General features: G+C 35.4%; 1 pseudogene; it reads right to left on the bottom strand.

The window, feature by feature from the left end:
- Positions 1-41: 41 nt before the first annotated feature.
- On the bottom strand, positions 42-5,873 carry LOC126728975 (probable leucine-rich repeat receptor-like serine/threonine-protein kinase At3g14840; annotated as a pseudogene).
- Positions 5,874-26,007: the final 20,134 nt, after the last annotated feature.

Here is a 26,007-nt window from a genome sequence, read left to right as displayed (position 1 = left end):
AAATTTTAAAAATTGTATCTTTGAGATTATGCAACTCAAGAATTGTTAATTTTAGAAGGCAGTAGTACTCACAGCATTTTTAAATTACTCAAGATAGAAATGCTAGAAGGAATGGGCCCCTCAAAACCACTAGCTTGAATCTCTCTGTTAAAAACACAAGTCAAATGGATCTTTATCACACCTGAAACCTTTACCTGAGAGAGATTTAGATTTTTTATTTATTTATTTTTAAATTAGGAAAAAGGCACTTACAATTTCGTAAGTTGTTTCCAACTTCGAAAAAAGTCAGGCATTCTTCCGGTGAAGTTGTTACTGCTAATTCTACTGATATTTCCCAAAATAGAAACAATATTGAACAAAATACAAACCTGAAAGATTATTTTTCAAAGGAAAAATCTAAAAATAGAGTAAATACTACCAGCTATAGAAACAGTTACAAGTAATTCCACTTACAGTTCTGATAATTTGGTCAGATTAGTAAGAGAAACTGGCAACTCTCCTGTTAGATAGTTAGCACTAAGATTACTGCAGTCATCCAAAGGAAAGTTCAGACCATTGCATGTGTTAAGGGATGAAGCAAATCAAGGAGAATAAAGAAATTAATGAATAATCAAATCTGATTCAAAAATTAAATAATAGGAAACAAAGAAATACTCACAGCTTCTCCAAGTTAACCAAATTTCCAAGCTCAGGGGGAACAGTTCCAGAAAACATATTGCAAGATAGGCTCCTGAATATATATAATGTCCTTAAATATTTTAGAGCTGGCTAGACCAAATGTAAGCATTTTATAGTTTAACTATCTATATGATAGGTGAGTGAGAGAAAAATGCACAAAAAGCATACAGATATGTAAGTTTGGTCATGCTTCCCAAGAAGTTTGGGATTGGTCCTGATACGTTGTTCACACCGATGTCTCTACAGAAAATACACTTGATCAAAAATAAGAACGAACATTTATTGGCTAACCTTGGATATGAACTGAAGGAATCACTTACAAATATTCCAACTCGGTAGAAGAAGCCCATTCTTGGGGTATATTACCATTAAGGTAGTTACGAATGAATATACTACAATTAATGAAGAGGAAATAGCACAATTAGATGCTTAAATCATTTTTCAAGTCCAAAGTAAGTAGTAAAACAAATAATGTTTAGGCCTCTTACGCCGTCGTCAGGTAGGGTAGCTTCACCAGAGATGGTGGAAGCACACCGGCTAGATCCTGTCCCTTAAGAAATCTGTGTAACAAGGTCAGTTTTTCAACTCACGAATCACGATCATGATTTCAGTTACTTTTTGAGGTGCATGTAAAACTGCATTAAATAGTTTGCATGCAACAAGTTTAATCCTTATTATTACATGCATGTACTCTCTCTGATTACTCCGAGTTACAACAAAAATTTTCAAACGAAGTCTACTAGAACACCCAAATCATCTCCACTTATGTTTGTAGTTGTATGCCTTAAGAAACAATAAAGAAAAGGTCTAGAACTCAACCATGATGAGCATATAATAAAGCTCACAAAGCGACATGAAAGTTGTACGTACAATTTGACGACATGGCATACACCATAAGGGTAGGAGCAATTGCAGGTGATAGAGTTGTTGTATAACGGCTTCAAATCCGATTGTGGTGTTACCCTGCTTGAGTCATTCTCGCATATATGGGTCCACACTGAAATTCCAGTCATTCTTTTTCAATTGTTCACCTATTTCACGAAGGGCTTCCACTGCATAATTTTCATAATAATAAATCAAACTTCAGACCATAATAATAAATCAAACTTCAATTGTTCACCTTACAGTTTTGCAAAAATAACAAATTAAACATTAAAGTTTGAGAAATAACAAATTGAACCCTACAAATAAAATCCTAAACTGTTAAAAAAAAAAAAAAAGCAACAAATTAAGCCTGGGTTTAAAATTGAGGTTTAATTTGTGACTTGTTGAAATATCATGTTTTAATTTTGTTACTTTTTAAATTATGAAGTTTAATTGATTACTTTTAAACTTTTAAGGTTTAATTTGTTACACCTCCTGGTTTCTCAAAAAAAATTTGTTACACCTCCGAAAATATTTGAAGTGTAAAAACTGAAGCATTACATATTGTCTATTGTCAAGAGACTTGTAGTTTAAAGAAAACATCTACGGTCCAAAATACTCCCACCCCAGCCATCAAAGTAAATTAAAAATAAAAATTAAATAATTTAAAAAATAAAAATAAAAACCACCAACAACAACCACCACTGGTCTATCTTTTTTGCAAACTTTATAACTGGACTATTACTCCAAAATTGACACGCTGATTTGGATTTGCTATGCCACAAATGCGTGCCATTCAATTCTGGATCGGGCTTTTGCAATGGGCCCACTAGTATTCGTTTATAGGGCCTATTGATGTCATATTACGTTTTTGAGTTCTAATTTTTTTTTTTAAAGAAAAATACTAAAATGCAATGGAAATAAATGATATATTCTTTTCCTAATATGTTTGAGAATTTAAAAAATGAAAAACCGAAAACAATATTTTAATGTGTAGTTTTACTATTATGACTATTATACTATATTTTAATTTGAGGTTAAAAAAGGTAATTTCATCTCAATTATTAGGGCAATTGGTTATTTTACACACTTTAAAGAAATATGCATATAAAGAGAGGCAATGAAATGGGATATGCCATTCATGCAATACAGTGGGTCCGTAAAACTCACTAGGATAAGTGGTATTTACAAACCAAACAAAGCAACAAGCAATAAAACCAAAAACAACTAAAGCACCCAAACTATAAGACAAGTAAGCCTCTCCAAACCATACAACTGCAAGGTGTGCTCATGCAAAACCAACCATCCATACATACCCTCCAATTATATCTTCCAAATTGTCCACACTAACAATCCAACCCTCTCCTCCGAAAGGGGATTTTAGTAAATAACCAAATATGATACTTGGGCTAAGGGTCAAGTTGGTAATTTTCTTTACATCTCCCCCTCTTTGGGCCCAAGTATCATATATGCCTCCCAAATAAATAGTTTTGAATACTAGAAGAAAAACATCTATACCTAAAGAAATTAAATGAATACCTTTCAAAAAAAAAAAAAGAATATCCAAAATTGTAGTCATTTTATGTCTATCTTTCCATACATAATCGAAATGGAAAAGACACTTCAAGAGATAGGAGAGGATATTGAAATCTCTTAAAATTTTGTTCTGTTTCACTTTTTCTCTCTTATTAAAAAAAAAAAAAATTGTTTATATTATTATTATTATTATTATTATATATAGAGAGAGAGAGGGGGGTTGAAACTAACTGTTATTGGGGAGAAAAAATAATTTAATTTTTGGATTCAAAGCATATATATATATATATATATATATAAAGCTAGTGTTATAATGATTTGCTTCCATAATAATAACAAATTTGCTATACCAAAAGCATCAAGTATGACTCTACTCTTGCTATAGTGTGTGTTACAAAAACATTTAAGACAATTAATTGTCCTCTCAATTATGGAATTTAAAATGTAATCAAATTTCACTAGATTATATATTTAAAGCATTTTTTGTTGAAGAGATTAAAGTTAGATCAATCATGGTTTTTGAGTGGAATTTTGTGGTGTGTCTTTGTGTTAAATACCCTTCTGTTGTGTTTGTTTCTAAAAAGAAGAAAAAAAAGATTAAAGTAAGATCATTGAGAAAGATGAATGAAAGAAAAAAGAAAAAAAAAATGATTTGAGATTCAAATAGTCAACTTTGCGTTTGATGGGGAGTAGGGTGTACATTAAATTCACCAACTCAACAAAATCGACCCAATCTAGCCTAACCCAATGCCTTTGGTGGTTTTTGTGAGTTGATGGGTTTTGTTGAGTTAAAAGTTTATTTTTGAGTTTTAGGTCACATTGAACTTAGGTTGATAGCTTTTTCAACTCATATAGTCCAACCTGAAACCATCATATATATATATATATATATATATAAGTTTATTTTATTATCATTATTTTAGGTTTTTAGTTTAAGAATTTTGAAATTTATAATATAATTTAGGCATTAATGTGAATTGTAATAATTTATTTAAAAAGTAATTAAATAGTCAATAAAAGTCCATTTGTTACACAACATAAAGTATGTAAGCACAATCCACCAACCGTAACCAACAGAATTGGATTGCTTTTTACACATAATGGGCTATATTGGGTTGGTTTTACACATAATGGGTTAGATTAGAAATTTCTAAACAAGCTCAATTTGGGTTGAAAAAACCTTTCAACTTAACCTAACCCGAATCATGCATACCCCTAAATAAGAGTTGAAGTCTTATTTTCTTAAAGAATAAATAAATAAATAAATAAACATGAATTGTGAGCATGTGGCTAAGCAATAAGAAATTCTATTTGTGTGTGAGGGGGATTTGGATCTCATATAATAATTACCATAGTGTTGCAAGATGTAAAAGTTTGAATGGTAAAAAAGTTGAAAGGTTAAAAAATTTTCTGATTTAAAGGCTAAGATTAAAGGTAGATTAAGTGCAAAGTGCAATAGCTAACGTATCGATCTAGATTCATGTTGTAGTATGTGCGAAAGCCTTAAAAGGGCACAATCCACCATTGAATCAAGTTAGGTTCAGATCCAATCGGACCTGATGGTGGCTGTGGCAATCTATAGCAGGTCTCCGCCTTCAAAACCATACCTCAACAAGTCAAGTAGTGGGTTATCTCCTACAAAACTCAAGCCACCTAATCCAATCAAAGAACTATGCAAACTCTTGTGAGATTTGCTAGATCGGATTAGATTTCCACAAGATCTGGTGGGAATTCCACCTGATCTACTCTAAATGTCATCAGATTTAGCAAGATCTCATCAGATCTTTGCTGTTTTCCACCTCTCCCCATCAAGACCTCCTTGGATTTTCACCATTTTCTACTGCTTCTCACAAATCTTTGTCGTTTTCCAAATCTCCAATGCCGATTGATCCTCTAGCCACCCATGGGAGGCTCGACAGCGAGTTGAGCTTTTCTCCACCAAATCCGATCTAACCCATGGATTCCCTAGTTCAACATCCCTATTTGTTTTTACAGGAACAAAAAATCAAGATCCTTCTAACTTCCTCACGTTTATAACTTATTCCCAAACCCCAAATCCATTTTTTTTTCCCTATAATGAACAATATTTTGCCAATTGTAACGTATATAATCAGACCTCTGTTTTGTTTTATAACCGCAACCACCAGCCGCTGGGTGGTTGGGTTGAATTTTACGAAAAGGGAAAACAAACACAAAATTTTGCTTTACAATGATTGTGATACACTGATACTGGTGTAATTCGAGCTTTTCAAGCTCTTAATCACAAAAGGCACATTACAAAAGTGAGAGAATTGTTGTGGTCAAGTGGTATACTTGTGACATGCAGAAGAAAGAATCCCCCAGCTCTGCAACCAATTGATCATGACCACGTAGAAACTTCATTAATTTGAGACCACTAATGGTTTATATAGATATACATTTTCTTCGACAGTCATACACTCGTACGTCATAGCCTTCCCCTCACTTATTACTATATATATATATATATATATATATATATAGATAGATAGATAGATATATAGAACAAACTATAGAAGCGAGAAAATTAAACAAATACATAGAAGAAAAAGATTTCTTATACCTTCATTATCAGGAAGACGTACTGCTTGTGCTTTCTCTTCCATTGCTCCCATGCATAGAAGCAACATAAGCTTTACCAGGGTCATCAAGCTGATTTTTGACATTTTCTTTCCTCCACTGGCTTGAAGTTGCGTGGAATTTTGTATGAAGAGGATGATATCTATCTTGTAATTAATATGCGTCTGTGCCCTTGTTCTTAAACTTCTTTGGCGTGATATATGCACATATAGAGTTGGAATCTTTTTACCAGGGCCAGGGATTTTGGACTTTTAATTATATTGAGCTTTTTTATATATTTAAATATCTTTATTTAAAAATATTTTCTTCTCCTTTTTTAGATGCAAAATCATATAGTATTTTTAATGAATTTCATGTTCATCTGCGCAATTTTCATCTAAATTTTCCTATAACTGTTTTCTAAGAAATTCTTATTTATTTGTGAAATTATTATCTACATTTTTTATTATATCGTGTTTATTGCTAGCAACAAGAATCTTTTTAAGACATAGTTAAATTTTTTTTAATATAACTCTCTTTGTCATTCCTTTGGTGAGAGCACATGGAGTACAGGAGTGATAAGAATAAGAAATGAGAAATGATGGTGACACACACTTTTGCACAATTTTATGCCACAACTCGCCACATGATGAGTTGTGGTTAGTTAGAGTATGTTAATGGGTCATGTGGGCACACACCCAACATTTCTCATAAGAAATTTATTGTACTCTTTTTTTTTTTTTGGTAAAAGGGAAATATTATAAAACTAAGAGCAACTTAACTCAGGACAAAGCCTGAAAGAGTACAATCCCTGGCTATCAACCTCAAAGGTTTTCTTAATGTCCATAGGCGGACAAGGAAAGACAACAAACTCAGACTCTTGTAGCAAGCCTATTCTAGCAAGTTGATCAGCACACATGTTAGCTTCACGGAAAGCATGTTGAATGCGACAATGAGGAAAAGAACTCAGCAGCTGCTTGCAATCATCATAAAGACCAGAGACAATAGTATTAGAATAGCTCGGGTTGGTTAGAGCTTCAACTAGAGCCTTAGCATCTAACTCCACAATAAGGGCAGACATATTCATCTGTTGGCAGAGGAGAAGACCATCCCTAAGGGCCCATAATTCTGCATAAAAGCTATTCACTTTCCCAAGCTTCCTTGTAAAACCTGCCACCCAAGCGCCAGCTTCATCCCTTATCAGACCCCCTCCACCAGCCAAGCCTAACAAAGCGTTTGAGGCCCCATCTGTATTCAATTTCATCCAGCCTCTCTCTGGCTTATCCCACCTAATTTTCCGGACTCTCTTACTGCTGATGTTCCTGGTACGATCTGCACACAAGGAAAATTCTGTGGCTTGAGCAACTATTCCTTTTGCCAAACTCGGGTTACTGCTTCTATGCTTGAAAACAAAATTGTTACGTTGTCTCCAAATCTCCCAAACAGCGGAAAAAAATAGAACATTCCAAGGGGGGCTGGTTGGCCTATTCTTCTGAACACTTTTGCCGTTGGCAGTGAGCCAATCCCTTAAATTTTGAGTGAAGAAGCTAGTGTTTGAGACATGGATGCCCAGCTGATACCAAATAGCTCTGGCCATATTGCAATCCCGGAGGGCATGGGTTATAGTTTCCACCTCTGTTTGGCAAAGAGGACAGGAGGGGTCCACTGGCATTCCTCTCCTAGCTAAGCAACTATTAACTCCAACACTCTCATGCATACTTTTCCAAACAAAAACTTGGATTTTTGGGAGGGTATGAGCTTTCCAAATCCAACTTCCAGTGAAAGGGGGGTCCTCCATTGCATTGATGGCCAGCAAATATGCACTTCTCATTTCAAAATTGCCCTTTTGAGATAGTTTCCAAACCAACTTGTCACCTCCCCTTGCAACGATGGGCATAGGGGTGCCTTGAATCTCTGCCTTGACATTCTCAGGAAGCTCGAAAGGAATCATGGACCAATCCCAGCTACCATAAGGTGTAATGACATCTCTTACCTTCAAATCCAAATCGGCCTGAGGAATAGGGCCATGAATGACATTCCTAATTGGACCGAGATTAGACCAAACATCAGTCCAGAAGTTCAGGGTACTGTCCCAACCCGGATTCCATTTAATTCCCTTTTTAAACATGTCCTCACCTCTTCTCATACCTCTCCAAGTGGGGGAAGAAGGCAGCCTAGCTTCTCGGCTGGAATTAATTCGCCTATTAGTACAATATTTTTTCTTGAGAACCCGAACCCAAAGAGCATCAGTTTCTGTATGGAATCTCCAATTGAGTTTAGCTAATAAGGCTGTGTTCCTCCCTTTAGCTGCTTGAAGCCCCAATCCTCCTAGGTCCTTAGGTTTAGTTACCTTCCCCCAGTTAACCCAATGCATTTTCTTCTCAGTATCAGTTGAACCCCATAAGAAATTCCTGTTTACTCTATCAATCCCCTCAAGGACCTTATTCGGAAGGTAGACATTTTGCATGACATATGCTGGGATTGAAGAGGAAGAGGCTTGGATAAGAACCCTTCTCCCAGCCATTGAGAGAAGATTTGCTTTCCATCCTGCAAGCTTTTGCTTCACTCTATCAAGGACAAAATCAAAATCAAAGCTTCTGCTCCTTGAGTGCTTCAAAGGAAAGCCTAGGTATTTTCCTAGGTTTGGAGTTGTTTGAAACCCAAGAATTTTCGCTAGAGCCTCCCTTTGATCAAGATCTACATTAGGCGAGAAATAAATCCAGGATTTTGCTTCACTTACCACTTGCCTGGATTTGGAACAAAATTCTTGGAGGACTCTTTTGATTGTACTGCAATTTTCTGGGGAAGCTTCAGCAAAGAGAACCAAGTCATCGGCAAAAAGAGGTGTGAGAAGGCTGGTCCGCTTCTCGAGGTTTTCACCTTCGTCCAAAGATGCTCACTGTATTTCTCATCAATTAGCTGCCCTAGGAATTCCATGCACAAAATAAAAAGATACGGAGAGAGCGGATCGCCTTGTCTGATGCCTCTAGAGGGCCAAAAGGGTTCCATACATCCTCCATTAAAAAGCAGCGAGGTAGAAACTGTGGAGATGCAGCTCATAATGAGCTCAATAAGGTTTTCCGGAAAATTGAATCGAGTAAGCATCTCTCTAATAAAGCTCCATTCGAGTTTATCATAGGCCTTCTCAAGGTCTAGTTTAATCGCCATATAGCCATACCTCCCTTTGGCTCTCCCTATAGTGTGGATAAGCTCCTGGACAATAATGGTATTGTCTACACCTCTTCTACCCGGAACAAAAGCCACTTAGTAAGGGGACACCAACCTTTCCAAGTGCGGTCTTATTCTCGCCACGATGATCTTAGTGACGACACTACAAGAAAACTGAGCAATTGCGGCGGGCCTATTGCGGCGGGTGCAAAAACCGCCGCTATATGTCGCCTATTGCGGCGCTTTTTTGGCCCGCCGCTGTACATGAGACCTATTGCGGCGTTCCATATGCCCGCCGCAATAGCTCTAGTATTTTGCGGCGTACTACAGCGGCGGGCCAATGACCCGCCGCAATAGACTTGTTTTAGCGGCATTCAGCTTAGATATAGCGGCGGCTCAATGAACCGCCGCAATAGCTCAAGTATTTTGCGGCGGACTACAGCGGCGGGCGAATGACCCGCCGCAATAGACCTGTTTTAGCGGCATTAATCTTAGATATAGCGGCGGGTCAATGACCCGCCGCAATATGTACTCCTTTTTGCGGCGGGTTGGACCGCCGCAATAGACATTTAAATTTTCCTCTATTTTTTTGTCTTCCCATTTAAAGATCAAATAGTAAATTACACCCGATTGGCATGAAAATTGGCATGCATGTTAAGAACATATAGAAAATGTGATCCAACGGTTGGATTTTCAAAATTTGAATTCAACAATAAGTTATTGGTTAGTGTAACATTTTTTTGAGTTACATCAAGTGTAACTAGAACCCAACGATATATTTTTTAATTCGATGTGAATTTTGACAAATGTACCGTTAGATTACATTATCTTCATATATTTTTCATGCATACAAAATTTCAAGTTGATCAAAGATTAATAGTCATGTCATCAATTAATTATTTAAATTCAAGTTTTTGTAATTTAAAATAACGCATAAAAGATGAGTTTAAAGATCAAATGGTAAATTACACCCGATTGGCATGAAAATTGGCATGCATGTTAAAAACAAATAGAAAATGTGATCCAACGGTTGGATTTTCAAAATATGAATTCAACAATAAGTTATTGGTTGGTGTAACATTTTTTAGAGTTACATCAAGTGTAACTTGAACCCAACGCTATATTTCTTAATTCGATGTGAATTTTCACAAATCTACCGTTAGATTACATTATCTTTATATATTTTTCAAGCATACAAAATTTTAAGGTGATCAAAAATTAATAGTCATGTCATAAATAAATTGTTTAAATTCAAGTTTTTGTAATTTAAAATAACGCATAAAAGATGAGTTTAAAGATCAAGTGGTAAATTACACCCAATTGGCATGAAAATTGGCATGCATATTAAGAACATATAGAAAATATGATCAAACGGTTGGATTTTCAAAATATGAATTCAACAATAAGTTATTGGTTAGTGTAACATTTTTTAGAGTTATATCAAGTGTAACTTGAACCCAACGTTATATTTCTTAATTCGATGTGAATTTTGACAAATCTACCGTTAGATTACATTATCTACATATATTTTTTACGCATAAAAAATTTCAAAGTGATCAAAGATTAATAGTTATGTCATCAATCAATTGTTTAAATTCAAGTTTTTGTAATTTAAAATAACGCATAAAAGATGAGTTTAAAGATCAAAGGGTAAATTACATCAGATTGGCAAGAAAATTGGCATGCATGTTAAAAACATATAGGAAATGTGATCCAACGGTTGGATTTTCAAAATATGAATTCAACAATAAGTTATTGGTTGGTGTGATATTTTTTAGAGTTACATCAAATGTAACTTGAACCTAACCCTATATTTCTTAATTCGATGTGAATTTTGAAAAATCTACCGTTAGATTATATTATCTTCATATATTTTTCATGCTTACAAAATTTCAATGTGATCAGAGATTTATAGCTACGTCATCAATCAATTGTTTAAATTCAAGTTTTTATAGTTCAAAATAACGTATAAAAGATGAGTTTAAAGATCAAATGGTAAATTAAGCCCGATTGACATGAAAATTGGCATGCATGTTAAGAGCAAATAGAAAACGTGATTCAACGGTTGGATTTTCAAAATATGAATTCAACAATAAGTTATTGGTTTGTGTGACATTTTTTAAAGTTACATCAAGTGTAACTTGAACCCAACCTTATATTTCTTAATTCGATGTGAATTTTGACAAATCTACCGTTAGATTATATTATCTTCATATATTTTTCATGCTTAAAAAATTTCAAGGTGATCAAAGATTAATAGTCATGTCATCAATCAATTCTTTAAATTCAAGTTTTTGTAATTTAAAATAATGCATAAAAGATGAGTTTAAAGATCAAATGATAAATTACATCCGATTGGCATGAAAATTGGCGTGCATGTTAAGAACATATAGAAAATGTGATCCAACGGTTGGATTTTCAAAATATGAATTCAACAATAAGTTATTGGTTATTGTAACATTTTTTTAGAGTTATATAAAGTGTAACTTGAACCTAACCCTATATTTCTTAATTCAATGTGAATTTTGACAAATCTACCGTTAGATTACATTATCTTCATATACTTTTCATGCTTACAAAATTTCAAGGTGATCAAAGATTAAAAGTCATGTCATCAATGAATTGTTTAAATTCAAGTTCTTGTAGTTTAAAATAATGCGTAAAAGATGAGTTTAAATATCAAATGGTAAATTACATCCAATTGGCTTGAAAATTGGCATGCATGTTAAAAACATATAGGAAATGTGATCCAACGGTTAGATTTTCAAAATATGAATTCAACAATAAGTTATTGGTTGGTGTAACATTTTTTAGAGTTACATCACGTGTAACTTGAACCTAACCCTATATTTCTTAATTCGATATGAATTTTGACAAATCTACCGTTAGATTACATTATTTTCATATATTTGTCATGCTTTCAAAATTTCATGGTGATCAAAGATTAATAGTCATGTCATCAATCAATTGTTTAAATTCAAGTTCTTGTAGTTTAAAATAACGCATAAAAGATGAGTTTAAAGATCAAATGATAAAGTAGATCCGATTGGCATGAAAATTGGCATACATGTTAAAAAAAATATAGAAAATGTGATCCAACGGTTGGATTTTCAAAATATGAATTCAACAATAAGTTAGTGGTTAATGTAACATTTTTTAGAGTTACATCAAGTGTAACTTTAACCCAACCCCACATTTCTTAATTTGATGTGAATTTTGACAAATCTACTGTTATATTACATTATCTTCATATATTTTTCATGCTTAAAAATTTCAAGGTGATCAAAGATTAATAGCCATGTCATCAATTAATTGTTTAAATTCAAGTTTATGTAGTTGAAAATAACGCATAAAGGATGAGTTTAAAGAGCAAATGGTAAATTACATGCAATTGGTATGAAAATTGGCATGCATGTTAATAACATATTGAATTATTAAAATATATTTTTATTAATTTGTAGTGTTAAATTATATTTTATTAATTTGATGTATTATATTAACTCTTATTAATTATTAAATTATACTTAGTAATTTGTAGTATTAAAATATATTTACATAATTGGAGGTATTAATTATATTGTTATTAATTAGTAATTTATAACAACCGAAACACTCCCAAAACCTAAAAATGACTAAAATACCCCAAGCCTGAAAAAATACCAAAATACCCTCGATGACTAAAAAAAAAGACCAAAAACGCCTATTATTATTATTATTATTATTATTATTATTATTATTATTATTATTATTATTATTATTATTATTATTATTATTATATAGACTATATATATTATTATAGGTAATGTACATATATAAATTGTATGTTGCCGTATTGTTGAGCACGTATGTGTTTCATCTGCATGTCCCAGGTTCGTACCCTCTGAACAGGTTTTTTTTTTTCATTTTTTAAGTTTCTATCAAACCGACGGATATGTATTAAATATAAATATGTACAAAATGTTTATAGATGTGTACCACTAGTCTAGTGGTAGGACACACGTGTGGCTATACTTGGCCCAGGTTCGAACCTTGCTAAAATCGTTTATTTTATTTTTTTCTCTCCTACAAAACTACGTCGTTTTATACATCAACTTAAAACATAAAAAGAAAAAACCCTACTCTCTACCTTTCACTTCAGCCGCCTCACGCCCTCACCCTCATTCTTTTCTTTCCTTCCACTGCACAGTCCCTCCACTTCTCCGCCGCCGCCGCCGCTCCTCCATTCTCAAAGCTATTAGGTTTTTCTGATTTTCTATTTCTTTCAGCTTTTTGAATTCATTTCTTTTCTTCATCAAGGTAAGCTTCTATTCTCGTCTTTGTGCTTTGATTTATTTGATTCTCGATCGGAAAATTTTGCATGATTTTATGGTTTTTTTTTTTTTGTGGTTCGATTTTATGTGGTTTTTCTTTTGTATGAAAATTGACGATTTTTTATGCTTCTATTCTCTCTTCATTAATATTCAATTTCCGATTTTGTAATTTTTTTTTTCACTGGGGCAACCCTAGAGAAGAAGAAGAAGAAGGAATTGATGATTTGATTTGAATGATATTTTTCAGGTGCATTCGGTGGCTTGGAATTGCACCGGCACAAAGCTCGCTTCCGATTCTGTCGATCAAACTGCTCGACTTTGGCACATTGAGCCACACGGCCATGTATGAACTCCTACTTCCCCTCTTTAAATTTTTATTTTATTTTGATTTCTTTGAATTTTATTTACCATAAATTAAAAAAAAAATCCAATTGGGCATCTTTTGAAGTGAAGTGCTTTCTTTATTTCATGGTCAAGACTTCGTTTTTTGTTAGATTTATATTAAGTTGTAGTACCTATAGGCTATAGCACTACTCTGCATCAGGGAACGATTTTAAATGACATGGAACCATATTCATCTTTAGAAATGTGGAAGAGGGTTTTAACTTTGAAACCATTTTTCATGGAGCTTACCTTTGGCAATACTTGCTTATTATTATATTAATAAATGATAACAAAAATAATAATGGGGATGACTCCATATGGTTTTTACAGGGTAAGGTTAAGGATATTGAATTGAAGGGTCACACTGATAGTGTAGATCAGCTGTGTTGGGATCCCAAACATGGCGATCTAATTGCTACTGCATCAGGTGACAAGACTGTTCGTTTGTGGGATGCTCGAAGTAAGTTACTGCTCTATAGCATAAGCATCTCTGTTGAACTTGTCTGAATTTTAACTTCCTAGTCCTTTAAATTCTCATGATTACATTGCTGTTGTCTTCATAATTCTTAAAAGATGTCTTTTTTGAGTGTTTTGGTTCTTATCATCTAGTCACTAGCTATTTTATCGAAAAGGATGCATTTTGAATTGTGAAAAACGTCTTTGACTTAGCAAATAGCTTATGATTTTTAAATACTCTTCAGATTGCTTATAGTCAGAGTTTGAAATTTCTAGACCTTGTTAAATTATCGGAAAAGTCAGGTAATTATAATAGTTAAAGGGTTTTCCAAGAAAAATCATTTTATATAAAGAATGTTGATACAGGAAGCACACTAGAGAAGAATAGACAATTGAATCAAGCTAAAAAAAGAAAAAGAAAAAGATGATACCTTTTAAATGAAATTGGATGTTGCTGCATTCCTTATGGCTTAGGTGGCAAAGGGATGGGTGGTTGCGGTAGTTCGTAGGTTGAAATCTAATCAATATACTATAAATTAATATTTTATATTTGTATATTAAACATTTAAATTCCTGTATTCAATTTATTTATTTATTTATTTTTTTGTATTTTGTATCATGATATCCAGTCTAGTTGGTACACAATGCATCTCTAGAGAAGATCATAGCTTAATGAAGATGAAAGGATTAGCGGTTGTGGATTGCTCATGGGCATCTTTGAGTGATGGTAAACTTTTTCCCCTAGATTTGAGCTTGTGTCGTACAATAATGTGAACATCAATTATCACATTCAGTTTGTGAAATCGGTTCTGGATTTAGTGTTTGTAATTGTACCTTCTTTCTTATTAGTTACTTTCCCTTTAATCTTGCTTGTCTCACAGGAGCACAGGTGTGGAAGAGAAGCTTTCAGATAAATACAAAGACAGAATAGTTGATTAGAAAAGATTGGCAAATGAGGTAGGTCCTAGGTCTCTAGGGCCATAGGGAACACATATGACCACTTCTCTTTCACTTCTCTTTCTCACACGCACTTATCTTCTACCTTTGAGTCTTTGACATAACCTACACATCTCTTTCTGTCTCTCAAAACTACTGTGCTAGCTGCGGTCTTCAATGACTTTATCATTATTTTCAATCTTGTGCATTTTGATTTGCAAAACAATATGGTTCATGTATCAAAATTTTACTGAAGTGAATGTGTAAATTTTTCTTTAATTTTTATGCTATTTTTAATATGTACATTGTCTTGACTCTTGAGTGAATAAATCAATATCTCAAGTATTTATTACTTGATATGGGATGGGTAATGGTAAATTCTTTATTGTCACGTTTCATGGTCGTTGAAAAGGGATTGTATGAAACTTTGAATGCTGTCTCTTAAAGAACTTCCTTTTGGGAAATTGCATCTTTTTGACATTTGCAAACATAAAGTCGAAAGCCATTGTTGCTTACATTTTTACTCAATGGTCATAATCTTTTTGAGAGTCGCTTTACAATGATTTCCAAGGAGAGAGAGAGAGAGAAAAAATCTATTCAAGTTTTGTGAATTACTATAAAAGCCCTTACTGCCACTACTTTTTGTGAATTATGTGTGAGTGTCTAGTGTCTACTACACTTGACCAAGACTTTAAAAAGTTTTGGTGTTAAATTTTGGGTATAGGAGCTTTGGGATTTGTAAGGGTTTATATTGTGTTGTAACATGTTTAATTTTGTTCAATATAGGCCGAAGGTTTCATCGGCACTTTTCTTCAATTACAACACCTTGATGGGACTGCCATATCGGGTTTTGGTAGATACTAACTTCATCAATTTCTCTATCTAGAATAAAGTGAGTGATTAGTAGTTTTATTCCATTTTATTTTAAATGGGTTTAGTTCAAAAAAATGCATAGTTTGAGAGAAATTTTTATTGTTCATGACTTACTGAATGTGTGTAATTACCAATTGAGAAGGAAAAAAAAAAAAAAATCTAAGAATGAGATAGAAATCCTTATTCAATTCTAGAGCTTGTTCTCTTCCCATTAATGCATTGAAGGACATGTTCTGGAAGCATGGATAAAAATAATAACTTTATGTATTTTGACTTGGTAACTTTGCACTATAATCCTAACTTATGCAATTTCTTTCATTGTTGGTAGCTGGATTTGGAGAAGGGAATGATGGACTGCCTATATGCAAAATGTGAGTTTAGAATCACTAGTTTCTTCAATTTAATGTGAATATTAATTTGCTGCAAGAATTGTTGTGCCGTGTTGATGAAGTATCCTAAGTTCAACATAGTTGTTAATGTGGTTTTATAACAAGCATTGAGTGCCATGTATCATTGGCAAACACTTAAATGTGTTGGTTGCTTAATGATATTTATCAAAATATTACTCTTGGTTGTGTGGATGTCCATGAGAATGCTTAAGGAATAAAATGAGGATCTTTTTTTAAATTATGATTTTATTGAATCTGCTATTGAATCCGCCTACCATGTGGATTGGAGGCACTCCTTGTATCATGCAATGTGTGATGGCACTCCTGTGTACAAATGACCACATCTTTTTTTTTTGTTAATTTTATGATGATGGTTATAGATAATGTTATGTATTTAATAATATATTTCTATGTTAATATAATGTTAGTTTTGAGGCAATTGTGGTGTTATCTGGTTAAATTTGTGGTATCGTCTTAGTGGGGCTAAAATTGTTACAGGAGTATTATTAATAGAAATGTGGTTTTAAAACCCACAAGAAAAAGAAAAAAAAAAAAAAAAACCTATAGCGGCGGGCAAAAACCGCCGCTAAAGGTGCACATTTTATGTTTTAAATGATTCCCTATAGCGGCGCTTATTGCCCGCCGCTAAAGGTAGACACAATAGCGGCGGGCATGACCCCGCCGCTAAAAGTCAATGCCACGAATTCTGAACACGTATGGCGGCGGTTTTATACCCGCCGCAATAAACTTTCACCCGCCGCTAAAAGGTACATCTATAGCGGCGCTTTTCCCGACCGCCGCAATCGACCTATAGCGGCACTGCAACACTGACGGGACGGCCCGCCGCAATAGCACCCGCCGCTATATGTCAAATGTACCTTTAGCGGCGCTTTTTTGGGCTTTAGCGGCGGTTTTGGCCCGCCGCAATAGCCCGTTTTTCTTGTAGTGCGATCTTATAGATAGAATTACATAAACTGATTGGCCTATAGTTACCAATAGTCTCAGGACCTTGGATTTTTGGGATGAGGACTATAAGGGTACGGTTAAAGTATTCCGGAACCTTCCTCTCTCTAAAGACTTTCATCACTTCCTCACTCACCGAATCCCCAACTACAAGCCAAAATCTCTGGAAGAACCCGGCATGCAGCCCGTCCGGGCCTGGGGCTTTAAAGGCTTTCATGGACCAGAGGGCATCTTTTATCTCAGTAGGAGACACCACCTCAGCAAGCTTGGACTTGTCCTCCTCAGAAAGCTGGACTTGCCAATTAGAAATATTACTCGTGTGCCAGTCAGCTTTGGATTGAGATGTAGTGTATAAAGAGATAAACCCAGACCTGAAGTGCTCCATCACCTCCCTCTCATCTGTGATCCACTCACCTTCACTATTTTTAACTGAGGCAATGTGGTTTCTCTTCCTTCGAGCAAGGGCAGATATATGATAAAAGGAGGTGTTGCGGTCCCCTTGAATCATCAAGTTAATCCTGGATTTTAGAGCCCATAAGTCACGCTCCTGATCCAGAATTTTCCCCAGCTCTAGATGAAGATTGTTTTCTAGCTCAATAAGAGGAGCACTCGGCCTTGCTGATAAAACTCTCTGAACCCCATAAATTCTTGCAATGACTCTTTTTTTCTTGGCATGAATGTTTCCAAAACTATTTTTATTCCACAAGTTAACATCTTTGGTGAAGGTATCAATAGAATCCCCCAGTCTTCTATTCTGGCTCCAAGCATTAGACACGACCTTCGGAAAAGACATATCAGTTAACCAGAAACTCTGAAAGCGGAAAGGTCGGGTTAGCTTGACCGTTTGGGTTGGAAAGGCTTCCATGAGGACTGGACAATGATCAGAGTGGCATCTAGGCAAATGAGTAACCTTAGCATCCGGATATAGTGTGCACCAACTTGGGTTCATAAAGAACCTGTCAATCCTTTGAAGAATGAGATCATTAATATCCCTTTTATTTGTCCAAGTATACCTTGGACCGGAGAAACCCATATCAATCATGTTGCATCTATCCAGACACTCTTTAAATAGCAGGGAACGATTAAGGCTCACACCCCTCCCCCCAAATTTATCCCCTCCAACCAGAGGCTCATTAAAATCCCCTGCCATGATCCAGGGTTTGTTGTGAAGCTCAGCTACCTTAGACAAATTATTCCATAATACACATCTCTCCGCACTCCTAGGACTAGCATAAATTGCTGAAAATAACCAAGCAGAGTCTGAAGAGCGTACCTTAACCTCCACATGAATTTCCTGTTCTGTGTTGGCAAGAGCTTCAATCTCCACTTTATCAGAGTTCCATAAAAGCCATAGCCCACCCGATAAGCCGATGGTGTCAGTATGTATGGCTCCGTCAAATGGGAGTCTGTCAGTAATTTCTCTAGCTCTTTCACCACGTAATTTGGTTTCCATGATCACGAAAATGGCTGGATCATGAATTCGAGTAAGATCTCGGACATGGTTTTGAAAATTGGGCTTCAGAGCGCCCCTGCTGTTCCAGACGATTATATTCATTATTAACTGATAATCCAAGGAGAACCAGACCTCAACAAGAAGAGGGAATAACTTCACTTCCATCCTCAGAGTCCATTTAAACCACCCCATCCTTCCCTTCGACTGGCCGAACCCAAGACTGAGGATCCACCGCTGAACAAGGACTCCCATCGTTGCTACTCGGGCTACAAAGTGCAGGTTGCACCTCCAAATTGGTTTGGCACTCTAGATTGGCTTGAATTTGCGATGCTTCCACCTTAGAAACAACATGGGTCCCTAAGCCAAGACTCTGGGAAGTACAGCAGCTCACTATGGCACCTTGATCATCTTCCCTTGCATGTTGATGACCCACCATGGTGTCCTCATTGGCCACGAACTTAAAAGGTGCGTTAGGAAGAGAAACGGCTCCATGGTTGGAAATACTCTCAAGCTTGAAGGGTGCTGTAACTACTGGAGTGTCAACGCCACTTTTGAGGCTAGGGGAAGATATTCTGCTACGGGCAATGACTTTCTTGCCTTAACAGAGTTTCTTAACTTACCGTTTTGGGTCTGAGAATGACCAAGAGAATTCCTTGCCATATCCACATTGGGCTGAAGCCCGTTAAGCTTGAAATGGCCCATCATGGACGGATCCCCAGCCTCATAAAGACCAGCCGAGTTCTTTGAGCCAATTGTATAATGCTTAGTCACATGGCTGGGCCCCTTAAAGGAGTGATCGTGTGTTGTCCTTGAGCCAAATTTCTGTGTCTGTATGAGATTGGTACCTTTTTTTGTCCCCTTGTGTCCATTCCTCTTCCTAGACACTACCATCCAAGGACCATACAGCCCCTCCTCCTCTTCTGTGCCACTGACTTTTGTCATGTTGCTACAGGTGTCAGTACGACCTGCTTCATGCACACTACGTGAGCTATTTTCCGGCGACGTGCCTACCGGTATTGGCTTCTCTTTTTCATTCCGAATAATAGCCGGGCAAACCTCTTTCCGGTGGCCGACGCGTCCACAGGCAAAAAAAAGGCTCTGGACACCCTCGTACATGACCGGTTGTTCAAATCGTCCAATGGCGACGGTGTTAACCAAAGGTTTATTCATGTCAATTTGTACACACAGCCTTGCGGACTCACCCCGATCCTCCATGGCTGTATGCGTATCAATCCTCAGAACCTTCCCAATCGCCTCACCAATCTGCCAAAGCACATCTCTATCATACAACTCAAAGGGCAGCTCATAAAGCCTCACCCAAACAGCTATCATTGAAACACTTGCCTTGGAAGGTTTAAAGAACGGTTCCCATGGTCTCAGGGAGAGGAAGTGATCTCCAATGAACCAGGGACCTTTCTGTAAGACAAAGTCCAAATCCTCCTTAGCGTAGAAACGGATTAAAAAGAATCCATACCCGAGGTTCACACAGTCCATACGACCTGACGGTTTCCACAACTGGGTGAGTTTTGTTTGGATGTAGTTGAACCCCATTGTCCTGCCCACTAGCTTGACAAAAATGGCTTTTGTCCAAGGTCCCCGAATCCGGATTTTCGTCTTCCTGGTTAGCTTGATCGGAACTCTGCCTTCGCGGCTTTCCCTTTCTGCCTCATCGTCATCTGAATCGCTGTCTGCTTCCATTGAGTCCGAGAAATCAAAGGCTTGAGCAAATGCCCCTGGTATCTCACCCACAAGCTTGTCCTTAAAGGAAGCTTTCTGCTCATTCCATGGGCTATGGTTACCCTGAGTTGGAGAGTCCTCACCTGAGCGGTCACTGAAGTTGGCGTGGTGGCTATCTTTAACTTTCTTGTTGCTGCGCATAAGTTCTGCTTCCTCTGCTCTAGAGAGAACCCGTGCCTTCATTTTAACCACTCAAACGGCTGAAGTAAAATGTTGAGTCGCCAAAACTAAAGGATAGTCCAACACTCCTAAATTTATTGTACTCTGAAAGCAATGCCTGACCTCCTCCTCCTCTTAAATGAGAGTGGGTCCCGACGTAATTTATTTTTTTTGTTTTTTTTTTAAATTTTTTTTTTTTATACAAGTGAGTTGTTGGCTTATTGAAGCATTGTACAATTTTGAGGTCCACAATTCCACCTACAAGCTAACTCTGACATAAAAAAAAAAAAAAAAAAAAAAAAATTTAAAGCACGGTAGATAAAAGCTATATAAGCTAATCAAATAATTTAATTAATTAATTAATTAATTAACTTTTATTTTTTATTTTATTTTTATTTTATTTGTTTTGTGAATTCACCCATTCATTTATTTGTCAAATATAGTTGATTTTTACAGTATTTTAAAAATAATTAATGAGATTAATCAATCAATATATATATATATATATATAAAAGCAGAGATCTCATATTGGAAAACATGAGGCTCTGCTAAGTAGTATAGTTTATGCAAAGAAAATTGAAATGTTCTCAAGTGCCACATAAATGGACAAGTGGAGACTGATGGGGTTTTATGGATAAGCACATTACCATGGCTTTGCATTGGAGATTTTAACAAAATTACCAAGGCTACTAAGAAAAAGGGGGGAAACATGAGACGATTGAGACAAATGAATCGATTCCGTAGTGTTATCCATCATTGTGGCTTCTTCGATCTAGGCTTTTATGGGGCTCCTTTCACTTGGTTTAAAAATAAATCCGAGGAGGGTCGTTGTAAGATTCATTTGGACCCTGCCTAGCAATTGATACGTGGAGGTATAAATTTCCTAATGCGGCCAGTCAACACATTCAAAATTCTATTTCGGACCATTCTATTTTAGCTTTACGTATCTCTCCAATAAGGCAGGGCCAACGGGGGCAGCACCATAAACCCTTCAAGTTTGAGGCTATGTGACTTAAAGATCCTAGATGTGATAAGGTGGTGATGGATTCATTGGCAAGAGGGTTTGAATAAACCTAGGGGATATCAATTTAACAATTGTATGATAGATGCATTGAAAGGTTAAAGGTTTGGAATAGAGTGGAGTTTGGGCATGTGGGGAGGAAAATTGCTAGTCTACAAAATAAAACTACAGGAGCTAGAATATCAACAGACAACAAGACAAACAGAGTAGGAAATATTTGAGGTTTTTAGAGATTTAAATACGTGGCTTGATGCAGAAAGTACAATGTGGAATCAAAGGTCTTGTAAAACATGGTTGGTTTGTGGAGATCGTAATACTGGCTTCTTCCATGCAAAGGCATCTCACCAGTTTCAACGTAATATTATAAAAGGTTTGTGCGTTGCAGCTGGGGTATGGCAAGAGAAGGATTGGATTATGAAGGATATAGACGTGGGGTACTTCCACTCAATCTTTCAATCAAATGGCCGAACCGAGGCAACTAGGGTTATATAAGCTATTCAGCTAGTGGTCACTAGTTCCATGAATGATGGTATAAGCCCTCCAAAATTTAATGAAACACATATTATCCTAGTACCTAAAGTGAAGAACCCAACAAAGATAGCTTAGTATAGGCCGATTAGCCTTAGTAATGTTGTTTCAAGGATTGCTTCCAAAGTCTTAGGAAACCGGTTGAAAACCTTCATTCCTCATATTATTAGTAAGAATCAGAGTGCCTTTATGACCAAACGCTTAATCCCTGACAATGTTTTGGTGGCCTTTGAAACTATGCACCATATTAGTCAAAAGAAGAATGAAAAGGTGGGAGAGATGACTCTTAAATTAGATATGAGTAAGGCCTATGATCGAGTTGAATGGGAATGTTTGGAGAATATTGTGCTTAAGATCGTTTTTCATAGACAATGGGCGGATTCAATGATGCAGTGTGTTTGTTCTGTCAACTATTCTATTAAGTTTAATGGCAAGCCTCGAGGTGTCATTCACCCTACTAGGGGTCTACGCCAAAGGGATTACCTTTCCCTATATCTATTTTTATTTTGTGCAGAAGAGCTCTTTGCACTAATTAGACAAGCAATGGAATGTGGTGCCATTAAGGGGATGGTAGCTTGTGCAAGAGGACCAGCTATTTCTCACTTGTTCTTTGCAAATGACTGACTGATCTTTTCCCAAGCCATAAATTAAGAGTGTTCTAACTTGATTACCATATTGGAAACATATGAACAGGAGTTAGGCTAGCAATTGAATCGTGATAAGACATCCTTCTTTTTCAGTCATAACACTCCACAACCTATTCAAGATGACATTAAGAATAGGTTTGGGGCAGAGATCATCAAGTAGCATGAGAAATATCTTGGCCTCCCATCTTTGGTAGGAAAAAATAAATGCAACACCTTCCATCAATTAATTGAAATGTTGGATAATAAACTTTTTGGGTGGAAATAAATTTTTTTGTCTAATGCAGGTAAGGAGATCTTGATAAAGATTGTGGCACAAGCAGTGCCAACTTACACAATGAGTGTCTTTAAACTTTCTAATACTCTTTGTTATGAAATGACTAGTATGGTGCATAAATTTTGGTTGGATCTAACAAATCAGAGAAACAAAATGGCATGGCTAAGTTGGGATAAGATATGTCTACCAAAAGATGAGGGTGGGTTAGGGTTTCAAGACTTGAAGGCATTCAATCTTGCTCTATTGGCTAAACAAGGATGGCAACTTCAAACCAACACCACCTTACTAGTTCATAAAGTATTCAAGGCACAATATTTCCCTGAGGTTGACTTTCTTTCAGCTAAACTCAACAACCATCCCTCTTATACATGGCAAAGTATTATGGCAGCTCAACCCATTATACAAACGGGGCACTATTGGCAGGTGGGCAATGGCCATTCCCTTCAGATTTGGAGGGATAAATGGCTCACTCAACCATCTACTTTCACCCTCACATCCAGGCCACCCACTATCCCATCGTGATAAGACATCCTTCTTTTTCAGTTGTAACACTACACAACCTATTCAAGATGACATTAAGAATAGGTTTGAGGCAGAGATCATCAAGTAGCATGAGAAATATCTTAGCCTCCCATCTTTGGTAGGAAAAAATAAATGCAACACCTTTCATAAATTAATTGAAATGTTGGATAATAAACTTTCTGGGTGGAAATAAAATTTTTTGTCTAATGCGAGTAAGGAGATCTTGATAAAGACTATGGCACAAGCAGTGCCAACTTACACGATGAGTGTCTTTAAACTTCCTAATACTCTCTATTATGAAATGACTAGTATGGTGCGTAAATTTTGGTGGGGTCTAACAAATGAGAGAAACAAAATGGCATGGCTAAGCTAGGATAAGATGTGTCTACCAAAAGATGAGGGTGGGTTAGGATTTCGAGACTTGAAGGCATTCAAACTTGCTTTATTTGCTAAACAGGGATGGTGATTTCAAACCAACACCACCTCACTAGTTCATAGAGTATTCAAGGCACAATATTTCCTTGAGGGTGACTTTCCCTTGGGATGCTAAAATTTAGCGAGAGTATTTTAGCCACTACATAATGGAATGTTTTAAGAATCATAAGTTTTAATTAGGGTTTAATTGCGAGAATAACAATAGGACATATTTGCTCATTTCCAAAATATTAAGGTGGGAATTGCTTGATTTTAAAGTTTTAAGCAGGAATTATGAACTACCCCAAACATAAAAGACGAAGGTATTTTAATCCTAAGTTTTTTTTTTTGTTTTTTTTTTGTGTGTAAATATATGTGTTTTTACTTAAAATGGTGCATAAAGAAAAAAAATATACAAAATTTCTATTGAAGAAAATTATATGTGAAACAGTGAATTTTGACTCAACAAAAATTGACAAATAAAATTTTTTTTCTAGAAACATAAAGAATGACACAACATTTTCATAATACCTTTACAACTTTGTTATAATGTACTTTGACTTGTAAAGAATTGATACTTCAGCAGTTTTGAAAATATTGTAACGACAACAAGATGTCTTAATATTTTCAGAAGAAAAATACTATGTTCACAAAATTTTCAATACAAATAATAAGTAGTAGGTTGTTACGGGTTGTTATTGGTGGGTAAAAACGTAATTTCATTGGTAAGTTTAAATTACAATATTAATCTACCACCTAAGATTTGTTGTGAAAAATATTATGAATGTAGCACTTTTTTTTCTTCACAATACTTTTATTTTTAGTTGTGGTTTGTTCCAATATGATATTCTATTATTTTATAGGAATTAACACCTCAACAACTGTGAAAATATTGTGGCAATTTGTTGTGTTAATATTTTATTATTATTATATAAGCAAGTTCAATGGATGCAAGCATAACAAACCAAAGTATACCATTAAAAAAAAATGAACAAACCAATGTATTGTAGCACTAACTCATTGGCTCTTTTTATATATAGAAATTGTGATTGATATGATGTAATCTCTCTCTCTCTCTCAAATATATATATATATATATATATATATATATATGAGATGGGTTCAAGTTACTACTGGTATAATTCTAAAGAGTTACACATTTTTTAAATCATTAGATTTAAGCAGATCCAATGGTCAAAAAAAGACCCTCATTAATACTAATATTCTAATTGATTTCATTTATTATCCCTTATTTATAACATTCCATACATATTTCTCTCTTTCGCTTCCCTTATTTATTGTCCCAATCCAATGAAGCAGACATTAACTAGTTATAGTCAATTTGATGTTTGCTCAATGTCTATATTATAATATTTATATAATTTGAATTACCACAATATTATAATCCATACTATATAGACATTGATGTTTGCTCAATGTCCATATTCAAAATTTTCTCAATGTCTATATTATAATATTAATAGAATTTGAAGTAGACATTCCATAATCACAAACAAACCAAATTTTGAATTACCACGACGATAAGCCCCAAAGACAAAATCGACGTAGACTATGATTTTGAACTGGAAAATAAACCTCCATTTAGGGGTGTTAATGTTCGACCCAGCCGACGAGCACGAAACGAACCTAACACAGGTTTTTTTGGGTTAGGGTTGGGCCTTAATGGGTTTGGGTCATAAATGGGTCGACTCAAAAGCGTCACGATAAGAAACGTGTCATAAGCGGGTCAACCCGTGTAACCCGCAATAGGCACGTTTGACACGCCAATTTATTTGTGTCAACCCGAAATGACTCACTTAACACAACCCATTTAACTCGTATAACAAATAAATATTTATTTTATTTTAGATTTGTCAAATACCTTTTATATCCAATATATATTTTAAGTTTAGAGAGAAAAATGAGTAATTATAAAAATTTACAGGGGATATAATTGGAAATTGAAACTTTCAAACCCTAGAACTACTAATACTTTTTTTTTTTTTTTGGGCATAAAACTTGCACAAATAAAATTAGATGAGCTTGTGGAAGAAGTTATGAATTTGGACATCAACAAAGAATCTATGGATTATAATCATGGTCATAGTCAGGATTAGT

This window comes from Quercus robur, chromosome 5 (assembly GCF_932294415.1).
Source record: "Quercus robur chromosome 5, dhQueRobu3.1, whole genome shotgun sequence".
Classification (NCBI taxonomy): Eukaryota; Viridiplantae; Streptophyta; class Magnoliopsida; order Fagales; family Fagaceae; genus Quercus; species Quercus robur.
Note: the sequence above shows the minus strand (reverse complement) of the source record. Positions and strands in the feature narration are given on the sequence as shown.